Below are 12,704 nucleotides of genomic sequence, written 5' to 3'. Positions count from 1 at the left end.
TTTTTTTTTTTAAAGTTATGTTTCTATGTGTATTTAAAGGCATGCAGAAAAAGTCTAGGTAGTACACACCGAAATGACAAGGGGGATTACTTCTGGGGAATACTCAGATCTTTTTTATTGTTTCTTTTTTGAGACAGAGTCTCGCTCTGTCGCCCAGGCTGGAGTGCAGTGGTGCAATCTGGGCTCACTGCAACCTCTGCCTCCCGGGTTCAAGCGATTCTCCTGCCTCAGCCTCCCAAGAAGCTGGGACTACAGGCGCCCACCATGCCCGGCTTATTTTTTTTTTTTAGTAGTGGTGGGGTTTCACCATGTTGGCCAAGCGTGAGCCACTGTGCCCAGCTGGATACTCATATCTTTATTTTGTGAATTTCTTAATACATTCTCACTCATTGCAGATAATTTGAATGTTACAGAATAAAGTATAGAAGAAAGTGAAAATTACCAGAAAATCTACCCAGCCATAGATAGCCACCTTTAATACGTAGGCGTATTTCTTTCCAGACAGATAAAAATTTTATAATTATGTTGTAAGCTTTTCCAGTTCTTTAATAGCTGCATAGTATTTCACCATAAGACATTACCAAGTATAAGTTTTTCACATTATCTGGAAAGAACATAGGGGAAAATATTTTAAAATGTCCCAGGCTTTAACATACTCTCACAAGAAAAGATTTATCAGCATCACCTAGGAAGGTTTTAGAAAATACACCTGTTGGACTGTTTCACCACTACTCCTCATCCAACCTAGATATATTTTTTGGTGAGAGAATTCATTGCAAGCAGACCTGCGTCGCAATAATTTTTTTAAAGGAAAGTATTAGTATATTAGTAAAAGGATTAGTAAATTAGGATTTAAACAAGGAATGAAAATACCAGAAAAAAAATATGTTAGAAAATATAAAAGGCCAGAAAATAAAAAAAATAAATAAAAGAAAACATAAAAGGCACTTTATTAGTCATGTTAAAAGGTAAATGATGGTTTCGAGCAAACGTAATAACAAAAGGTATAATATGCATTATAATATATGAAGAAGTAGGCGGGACACGGTGGCTCATGCCTATAATCCTAACACTTTGGGAGGCCGAGGTGTGAGGATCACTTGAGGCCAGGAGTTTAAGACCAGCCTGGGCAACATAGTGAGACCCTGTCTCTAAAAAACAAAAAATATTTTAAAAGTAAATAAAATTAAAAAATATATATATATAGAAGTAAATGTATAATGGTTATAGCATAAGGGACAGGAGGAGGAAATGGAAGAATAATGTTATTAGGGTCTTATACTATATATGAAATAGCATAATATTATTTGAAGGTAAACTGTAATAAGTTCAAGTTGCATGTTGGAAAGACTGAAGCAATCACTAAAATTATCAAATACAGAGGTATAGGTAATAAACCAGTAGTAAGGGTAAAATTGAATCATTAAAAAATACTTAAATAAGGGGCCAGGCACGGTGGCTCACGCCTGTAAGTAATCCCAGCACTTTGGGAGGCCGAGGCGGGCAGATCACAAGGTCAGGAGTTTGAGACCATCCTGCCGAACATGGTGAAACACCGTCTCTACTAAAATACAAAAAAATTAGCCAAGCGTGGTGGTGGGTGCCTGTAGTCCCAGCTACTCAGGAGGCTGAGGCAGGAGAATGGCGTGAATGCAGGAGGCGGAGCTTGCAGTGAGTGGAGATTGCGCCACTTCACTCCAGCCAGGGCGACAGAGCGAGACTCTGTCTCAAAAAACAAAAAACAAAAAAAAATACTTAATTCAGAAGAAGGCAGAAAAAGAACAAAAAGAGAGCGAATGAAATGACTAGAAAACAGACCAACAAGAGGATTTTAGTTCAACCACACTGACAATTATGTTAAAATTAAATGGTTTAAACTCTTTTAAACTCTCCAATTCAAAGGAAGACATTAAGAGATTGGATAAAAAACAACACCATACTACATGCTGCCTATAAAAAAAAACTTTAAGGATTAAGACACAGATTAAAAGGATGAAAAAATATATACCAAGAAAACACCAATCAAAATAAAACAAGAGAGGCTATATTAATACAAAACAAGGACTATTGACAGGGATAGAAAGGGATCTCTCATAATTACGAAGCGGTCAATCCCTCGAGAAGACATTTCAATTCTAAATAAGGGTTAAAATTGTAACACTTCTAGAAGAAAACAGGTGAAAATCTTTGTGACTCCGGGTTAAGCAAAGAATTCTTTTTTCTTTTTTTTGAGACAGAGTCTCGCTCTGTCGCCAGGCTGGAGTGCAGTGGCACGATCTTGGCTCACTGCAAACTCCACCTCCCAGGTTCAAGCGATTCTCCTGCCTCAGCCTCCCTAGTAGCTGGGACTACAGGTGCATGCTGCCACGCCCAGCTAATTTTTGTATTTTTACTAGAGACAGGGTTTCACCCTGTTGGCCAGGATGGTCTTGATCTCTTGACCTCGTGATCTGCCCACCTCCGCCTCCCAAAGTGTTGGGATTACAGGTGTGAGCCACCGCACCTGGCCTAAGCAAAGAATTTTTAGGTCTGGCTGCAGCGGCTCACATCTGTGATCCCAACACTTTAGGAGCCTAGGAAGATTCCTTGAGACCAGGAGTTCAAGACCAGCTTGGGCAAAATAGCAAAACCCTGTCTCTACAGAAAATAAAAATAAAAGACTTTTTAGGACACAAAAAGCACAAACCATAAAAGAAAAAATTGTTAAACTGGACTTCATCAAAATTGGAAGTCCATGTTCTTTTTCATTTGGTTTGTTTTTTATAGAGTAGAGACAAGGTCTTCCTGTGTTACCCAGGCTGGTCTCAAACTCCTGGACTCAAGGAATCTTCCTGCCTCAGCTTCCCAAAGTGCTGAGATTACAGGTGCGAACCACCGTGCCCAGCCAGAAATTTTTGTTCTTTAAAGATGATATTACAAAAATGAAAGGGCCACAGACGGGGAGTCAATATTGCAAAACAAATATCTGAAAAAATATTTGTAAACAGAACATATAGGAAACTCTTACAATTCAACCTTAAGATAATAGTACAGTAAAAATGTGTGCAAAAGATTTGAACAGATACTTCACCAAACAATATAAATGAAATGATAACTAGGCACATGAAAAGATGCACATCATTAGTCATTAAGGAAGCGAAAATTAAAATTACCATGAAATATCACCACATACCCACTAAAATGACTAAAATTAAAAACGGTTGGTGAGGATGCAGAGCAACTAGTTTCTCATACGTTGCTACTGGGAGTACAGTGGTTCAGCCAGTTTGGGAAATAGCTTGACTCTCTAATAATTAAAGTTGAACATATACTTACCATACGATCTAGCAATTCCACTGCTAGATATTTACCCAAGAGAAATGGAAACATATGCCCACACAAAGACTTGCATGGAAAATTTCATAACAATTTTACTCATGATAGCCAAAAACTAGAAACAAACTGAATATCTGTCAACTGGTGAACAGGCAAGTAAATTGTGATGTGTCCTTATGATGGAATGCTACTCAGCAATAGAAATAAACAAAGTGGTATGTGCAATAATATGGACAACTCTCAAAAGCATGATGCTAAATGAAAGAAGCCAGACACAGAAGTCTACTGATTTCATTTACATGGCCATCTAGAAAACCCAAAACTGGTGGCAGAACGATCAGTTCTGGGGTTAGAGGGGGAGGAAGTGAACTGCAAAGGAGCACAGAGAACTTTTTGAGTGATGAGAATGTTTTCTGTCTTAATTTTGGTGATGGTTACATGACGGTATTTATTCAAAACTCATTAAGTAGGTGATTATACTTTTTTTTTTTAAAGACAGGGTCTTGCTCTGTTGCCCAGGCTAGAGTGCTGTGGTGCAGTCATAGCTCATCACAGCCTCAAACTCCCGGGCTCAAGCAATCCTCAGGCCTCAGCCTCCTGAGTAGCTGGGACTACAGATGCACACCACCATGCCAAGCTAATTTTTTTTTTTTTCGTGGAGATGGGGATCTTGCTATGTTAATGATTATCCCAACTTGGTCTCCCAAAGTGCTGGGATTACAGGTGTGAGCCACCGCACCTGGCCCTGACTATACTTTAAATGGGCATTTTTTTATTGTATATAAGTTATTCTTCAAGAAATCAGATTTTTTAAATGATATTTAGTTCTGCCAAAATTACTGAAACATAATATACTCTATAAAGCATCCTATTCTGCTTACAAACTATTTGTCTCAATACGCAAGAGATATGAAACCTACCTGAAAAGTCTACATACACTTTATGGTAAAAATGAAAAAATGATATTACTAATTCAGTTTGAAAAGCCTTTAAGCAATGGTCATTTTCATCCATTTCGATGGTTTGGAGAGATAGGGATAGCTACAAGACAGATACTGAAGATTCTGAACATAAGGTTCCTCTGAGTACCTCCTCACCAGTAAATAGACGAGCTTCCCACCTCCTCATGATCTCTAAGAGTTGCTTACATTATTTAGTCATTTGTGGTCAAGGCACATTCTGTATGCTACTTATATATCCATAATTTGACATTCAGTGACAATTTTTTGAATCTTTTTTTTTTTTTGAGACGGAGTCTCGCTCTGTTGCCCAGGCTGGAGTGCAATGGCGCAATCTCAGCTCACTGCAACCTCCGCTGCCCAGGTTCAAGCAATTCTCCTGCCTCAGCTTCTTGAGTAGCTGGGATTACAGGCACCTGACATCACCCCTGACTAATTTTTGTATTTTTAGTAGAAATGGGGTTTCACCATGCTGGCCAGTCTGGTCCCAAACTCCCGACCTCAGGTGATCCACCCACCTCAGCCTTCCAAAGTGCTGGGATTACAGGCGTTAGCCACCGCACCCAGCCAATTTTCTGAATCTTAAGATAATTTTACTGAACATACTTTGCTTAATTAACCTCTACAGTCAGGTTAATTCTGTAACTAAAAAGAGTATTTAGCAAATTCAACAACAGCAATAATATTATCATCTTCCAACATCTGCCTGTGTTTAGACCAATTGAAGATACGGTAAATTGACTCCCTTAGAATAGCTAGGAATTAGGAAGAGTGCCAACCTCTATAGTGGGTAATACTCCTCAGTAGATAGAAGTATACATTCTCTTAAGACAGTAATAATACTCTTTAAATAGTAGTCTCGGCCAGGTGCAGTGGCTCACACCTGTAATCCCAGCACTTTGGGAGGCCAAGGTGAGTGAATCACCTGAGCTCAGGAGTTCAAGACCAGCCTGGCCAACATGGCAAAACCCTGTCTCTACTAAAAATACAAAAATTAGCTGGGCATGGTGGCACGCACCTGTAAACCCAGCTACTTGGGAGGCTGAGGCGGGAGAAGTGCTTGAACCCGGGAGGCTGAGTTTGCAGTGAGCTGAGATTGCAACACTGCACTCCAGTCTGGGAGACAGAGCAAGACTCCTTCTAAAAAAAATAATAATAATCGCAAAGCTCATGAAATTATACCAGGAAACAATAGGGGAAGAAGATGAAAAAAAGGAACCTGGGCCACTGAGGTCCGTGGTGAATGAGATCTTAGCAAGCTGACCTTCCCAGAGCTGAGCCCTTCGTTGAACTGAATTAATAAGTTGGCATTCCATTTCAGAGTGGCAAGTTACCTCAACCTACTCCCTTTGGAACCCACTTCCTATGAAGTTTCTTACTTGAAAAATCCTAAAATGATTATTTATTTCACCCTCCTGTGTTTTCCCTCCCCCACCCTTCCTAAGATACTTTGAAATGTCTTTTGCATGCATATCTAGATGAGGTTTCCACTGGAGAAGAAGCATGTTGAATTTCACATCTTGTATGCTATGCAATTTTCACTCTTCAATAAGGGTGCTAAGCAATAATTACAGTCATGATGATACAGGGGCCAGGCTATGGATATGCATGTGTACAAGGAAACTAGATATGAATGTGGGGTTCCTAGAGAAAACAAGGTAGTGTGGCCCCATAGCTTAGTATAGGTAGGGAGTGGCTTCTCAAATTAGACCCTGTCAGCTGCCAGACTGATTTCAGCTCTCTATCTATGCATCTCTACAGCTCTCACCACGGAGCTTTGACAGAGGTATTACCTTATGACAGGATAGGACTGGGGAATCTTATCACTTGTCTCTGCCTGTAACAAGCCAAGACAGGTTGAAGTGTTGGATTGGCTTCCAAAAAGAATCAGGACACCAGGGCTAGGTCTTGATTAGAAAAATAAAGTCTGTCAGGCTGTGTTTGCCCACAGGTAGTTATTAGAAGGAAGCCTAGACGGCGGAACAGTGGCCCGAAGAGCGATGTGAAGCCCCGTAAAGACTTAGCCCTTATTGCCAAACCTATTCTCTTTTTTTTTTTTTTTTGAGACGGAGTCTCGCTCTGTGGCCAGGCCGGAGTGCAGTAGTGTGATCTCGGCTCACTGCAAGCTCTGTCTCCTGGGTTCACGCCATTCTCCTGCCTCAGCCTCCCGAGTAGCTGGGACTACAGGCGCCCGCCACCACACCTGGCTAATTTTTTGTATTTTTAGTAGAGATGGGGTTTCACTGTGTTAGCCAGGATGGTCTCGATCTCCTGACCTCGTGATCCGCCCGCCTCGGCCTCCCAAAGTGCTGGGATTACAGGTGTGAGCCACCGCGCCCGGCCATGCCAAATCTATTGATTCAATTTTTGAAATGGAAAAAAGAGTGTTACCTCTGTAGACACCTGTGATACGTGGCCACCACATAAAGATAGATGACATTCCAAAACAGATTTCCTAAGAGGTTTTCAAGCGCACAGATCCTCTCAAGAAGCATCTTCTAATGATGGAGTTCCATGAATGAAAACCTGTGTCGCAGCTTGTTGAAAAACTTGTCAGCTAACCGGGAGGATGGTCGTTGACATTCCTACATATTTCCGCAATCAGATGTAAGCCGGCTGAGAATCAGGTCTATGCCTCACACTTACTTGTGACCTCCCTAAGAAGGCCTTGGGCACAGCAGATGTTGATTAACTACGTGATTGACTTAAAATGTTAAATTTAATTTTGTGCGGCCGGGCGCGGTGGCTCACGCCTGTAATCCCAGCATTTTGGGAGGCCTAGGCAGGCGGATCACGAGGTCAGGAGATCGAGACCATCCTAGTTAACACAGTGAAACCCCGTCTCTACTAAAAAAAAATACAAAAAATTAGTGCCACTGCACTCCAGCCTGGGTGACAGAGCGAGACTCCATCTCAAAAAAGAAATTTAATTTTGTGTATCCAAGCCCACCCTCACACACATTCATGCGCACTTACACACACACACACACACACACACACACACACACACAGAGATAACAAACTAGGTTTTTAAATAAAATGTGTTCATCATAACAGTAAAAGACATTCGTGTATTTATTTTTTATTTTATTTACTTATTTTTCTTGAGATGGATTTTCGCTCTTGTTGCCCAGGCTGGAGTGCAATGGCGCGATCTCGACTCACCGCAACCTCTGCTTCCCGGGTTCAATCAATTCTCCTGCCTCAGCCTCCCGAGTAGCTGGGATTACAGGCATGTGCCACCACGCCTGGCTAATTTTTGTATTTTTAGTAGAGACAAGGTTTCTCCATGTTGGTCAGGCTGGTCTCGAACTCCTGACCTCAGGTGATCTGCCCACCTCAGCCTCCCAAAGTGCTGGGACTACAGGTGTGAGCCACCATGCCCGGCCAAAGACATACATTTAAAAATTACATTATCTCTTCAAAGGCCAGAAAATCATGATGTTTCACTTTTTATTTATTGTACTCTTTTAAAAAGTAACTTTCATTACTTTTTCATTCCAGCAGTAATACATGTCCTTTTTAGAAAACTTAAAAAATAAGAATAAGGCGGGGTGCAGTGGTTGACGCCTGTAATCCCAGCACCTTGGGAGGCGGAGGTGGGCAGATCATGAGGTCAAGAGATCGAGACCATCCTGGCCAACATGGTGCAACCACATCTCTACTAAAAATACAAAAATTAGCCAGGCGTGGTGGCACGTGCCTGTAGTCCCAGCTACTCAGGAGGCTGAGGCAGGAGAATCGATTGAACCCAGGAGGTGGAGGTTACAGTGAGCTGAGATCATGCCACTGCACTCCAGCCTGGCAACAAAGTGAGACTCCGTCTCAAAAAAAAAAAAAAAAAAAAAGAAGCCAAAAAAAGTAAAAGCTACTCATAATTCCTACCACAGAGAGATAACCTCATTAACATTTAATATATTGCTTTGCAATATTTTTCTATGCTTTTATGTATGGGTATATGTTTCTTTTTTTACTGTATATTATTTTCTTATAATTTTTATCTAACAATATACTTTCACTAAGTTTTTAATTATAATATTTTAAGTTGTAGCATAGTCTTACATCATATGGCCAAACCAAAACATATTTTATTTTTATTTTTTTCTGAGACAGAGTCTCGCTCTATCACCCAGGCTGGAGTGCAGTGGCACAACCATGGCTCACTGCAGCCTTGACCTCCCAGGCTCATGGGATCCTCCCACCTTAGCCTCCTGAGTAGCTGGGACTACAGGCATGCACTAGCACACCTGACCAATTTTTTTTTTTTTTTCCATAGGGACAGGGTCTCACATATTGCCCAGGCTGGTCTTGAACTCCTGGACTTAAGTTACCCTCCTGCCTTGGCCTCACAAAGTGTTGGGATTACAGGCATGAGACACTGTGCCCAGCCTCAAAACTTACTTAAACACTACCCACTTGGGGACTTTTAAGTTGTTACTAATATTTCACTATTATAAGTATGATGCACTTTGAAGATCTGTCTTTATCCCCAGGTGTGTAAGTGGAAGTTATATGCAGTATAGATAGAGATAGGGAAGAAATACAAACTGATCCACTGTCACAGAGACCTCCTTCCCCTGTCCTCAGACCTCCTGAGGACACAGGAGGTTCCCCTGGCACAGCAACAGACCTCCTTTAAGAAAGTTTTTTAAAATTATGGCCAGGTGTGGTGGCTCACACCTGTAATCCCAGAACTTTGGGAGGCTGAGGTGGGTGGATCATTTGAGGTCAGAAATTCGAGACCAGCCTGGCCAACATAGTGACACCACTTCTCTACTGAAAATACAAAAATTAGCCGATGTGGTCACGTGCACCTGTAGTCACAGTTAGGAAGGGAGGGAAGAGAGTCGTTTGAACCCTGAACCCAGGAGGCGGCGGTAGCAGTGAGTCGAGATTGTGCCACTGTGGTCCAGCCTGGGTGACAGAGCTAGACTCCGTCTCAAAACAAAAAAAGAAAAAAGAAAGGTTTTTAAAAATTGTTACTATTATTTAAATACTAAATATAAGATATAGAGCTTCATATTCATTACTTCTCCACCCCAGCTTGACTAACCCATTCATCCAATCTCCTCGCTCAATCTCACATTCATTCCTCCATTTCTCTCTTCACTCTAATATTAATGATATTTTGTTTTATAAGGAGACCATTTCGAAGCTTATACACTCTGATCATCTTTGTACATTTTAATTACATGTAGAACATACATAATTGGACTGAATGTAATCACTAGAGCATTGTGGTGAGGAGCAAGGGGAAGACCAAAATGAATTCCTTAATGAGTTTTGTGTTACAGGCTTTTCCCTCTTACTATTTACAGGCTCTGTAATGAGCCCAGTTAGAAATAGTCCAGTAAGGAGGAGGGATGACCTGCCAGTCTGTGTTGTTTTTGATCACATTAAGGCACTCAAAGTAATATTTTTTTCCCGTGACCACTGAGAATAACAAGAGTTGACAATGGGGAAAAGGTGGGGAAGGAAATAAGTAGGAAATTGTGACAAATGGACATGAGAGCCAAGCTCCATTTTAAAGGTCAACAGATCCATTTAGATATTATGATAGCTTGTCAGCTTCTAACACACTGTAAGCTTTTAGTATTTATATGATATTAACTGGGGTTTTAAAAGTCCTTCCCAGTCAGTTTTTATATTTTTTTAGGTAAAAATAAAAGCACAAGGGACACTCAATGTTGTGTCAGATAAAGTCTGACCTGCTTCCTGATCCTGACAACAGTCCACTTCACAGTTAAAATCCCTCATTAACAATAGTCCCTGAAGTTACAGTCGGCAATTTATGTGACTCTACTTTAAATGAGGATGGCAGGCCTAATCCTCATGTTAAATTTAGGATTAGTTTTCTAGCTGGGCTTGCATGTCTGTATTTTTAAAAGGTGATGCAATGGCCCACTTAAGTTGGTTATTTTACTGTAGTTTTATTTCCAAAACGGTGTTTATTGGTCTTTTAAAAGTTTTTTCTTTTCTTTTCTTTTTGGCAAGGGCGGGCAGGGTATCACTCTGTCACCCAGGCTGGAGTGCAGTGGCATGATCTCGGCTCACTGCAGCGTTTAACTTCTGGGCTCAAATGATCCTCCCACCTCAGCCTCCCCAGTAGCTAGGACTACAGGTGCATGACACCGCGCCTGGCCTGTTTATTGGTCTGTAATGGCTTATTGTTCAGGACAGATAACTTCTAATGGCACCTTGTATTTTTCTAGTATCTTTTTCTCAAACTCATACACTTATCCTCCTTCTCCAACAGTCCCTTTGAGGAAGGGTGCAAACTGGGATAAAATAGATGGGGAAACTGAGACACAGAAAGGGAATGAGTTCGGCCGTAGAGTCACCTACACAGTGACTAACTTTACTAGTAGGTTATTGTATGTCCAAATACAACCTTCATCTAAACCCAAGACACTGAATCTTAGTGAATCTTAGGATTTTCCCCCTCTCATATTTACTGGTTAGAAAGAAACTTTCCTACCTTGAAACATATTTTTCTGGGCAAATAGCAAGTGCTAAGGATGCTCTATTCATTCTCTTTGACAGGTAAACAGGGTGGAACCAGGATAGACATCCTGAGAGAAGAAACCAAATTTGCAGATAATTATTAAAAGTTCAGTGTTCCTCTAAGTCTGAGATTTTAAAATTACCAGGCTGTATATGCACATGAATTCTCTAGACAAACTCTGGGTTCAAACCCTGGCTCTGTCACTTAGTAGCTACTTAACTTGTCCAAGCTCCTTAATCTCCCTGTGCCTTTTCCCTTATCTATAAAATGTGGATAATAGCACCCACTGCATCAGTCGTTAGATTAAATTAGTAAGTGGGTGTAAACCCTTTAGAACAGCCCCTATTAGTGAGTTCTATATATGTTGGTTATTATTCATATATTATTTGCACAAGTCTTAGAAGCACAGCGGTTGCATAAAATGATAAATATGGCATCAACTCTAAAACTAACTCCTTGTTACAATGCCCATTTCCTTTTCTGATAAGAAGACTAACCTGCTGAATCAAGGAACTGCTATAAGACATGGTGTCCTTTCATTTTTATCAAGGCTTATTACGACGTCTATTAGGATATTTTCATGGGCACGACGGAGAAATGTGAGCTGGAAGATACCAAGAGCACAGCTGTAGGGAGGGAGGACCTCAGGCACATGCCAAATTTTGTCCTTGATCTGTACTATTCAACACCTTAATGACTCAGTAAACACTAAAAGAAACACCAACTAAATTTTCAGAGACACAGGCTTGGCTGGTTTGTTGATTCATATTAACGCCATGCCTCAGCAAATAAAGAATTTTGTGTCTATATTCTTTTATAGGAAGGGTGCATAGTTTTCACTGGACTCCCAAAGGTGTGTTTGACCCCCACCTCCTCAAAAAAAAAAAAAAAAAAAAAAAAAAAGCTTAAGAACCATTAATAGATAGTATGATGCTCAGTTCTGGCCACTATATATATTTTTTAATTTTAGAGATGAGATCTCACTATGTTGTCCAGGCTGGTCTTGAACTCCTGGGATCAAGTGATCCTTCTGCCTCAGCCTCCTAAAGTACTGGAATTACAGGTGTGAACCACAGTGCCCAGCCCTGACCACTATTTAAAAAAATTTTCTTTTGGAAACAGGGTCTCGCTCTGTCACAGTGGTGTGATCACGACTCACTGCAGCCTCAAATTCCCTGGCTGAAGTGATCCTCCCACTTCAGCCTCCCAAGTAGGTGAGACTACAGGCAACACCACCACACCCAGCTAATTTTTTAATTTTTTGTAGAGACAGAGTCTCGCCATGTTGTTCAGGCCAGAATTCCTGGGCTCAAGAAATCCTCCCACCGTGGCTTCCGAAAATGCTGGGATTATAGGTAGGAGCCACTGCACTCAGCCTGATTACTATTTTTAAGAAGAAATGGACAAAACAAGTGCCAAATATTGGAGCCTGGGATGGCAAAAGGTTTGGAAATCACATCCTGTGAAAGTTGTTGAAGAAACCTGGGAAACACAGCGTGGATAAGATAATTTGCGTTGGGGACAAGATGACATTCTTCAAATATCCGAAGGACTTGTGTGTGTAAAATGGATAAGATTTATTCTGTATGGTTCCAACAGGCAGAAGGGTGGAAGTTACAAGGAGGCAGATTTCAGCTTTAATATAAGCAACAATTTGCTAATGATTAAAGCTTCCCTAAATTGGAGTCGACTATTGTGTGAGCCAGTGAACTCCTTGCTATAGAAAACGTTCAAGCAGGAGCTGGATCATCAGTCAGCGATACCAAGGGCAGTTTCCACACTGGACCTTAGGCCAGAATGAATGGCCTGTAAGGACCCTTTCAACTCCAGGAGTCTGTCATTTCCTAATCCTTGTCTTTGTTAGACAGATTCCTTAGCACCCCTTCCCATCATCCCAGAATAAGAACAAAAAGTGTTTTTTATCT

The sequence above is a fragment of the Hylobates moloch genome, unplaced genomic scaffold, assembly GCF_009828535.3.
Source record: "Hylobates moloch isolate HMO894 unplaced genomic scaffold, HMol_V3 SCAFFOLD_8, whole genome shotgun sequence".
Taxonomy (NCBI): domain Eukaryota; kingdom Metazoa; phylum Chordata; class Mammalia; order Primates; family Hylobatidae; genus Hylobates; species Hylobates moloch.
This window is presented reverse-complemented; position numbering follows the sequence as displayed.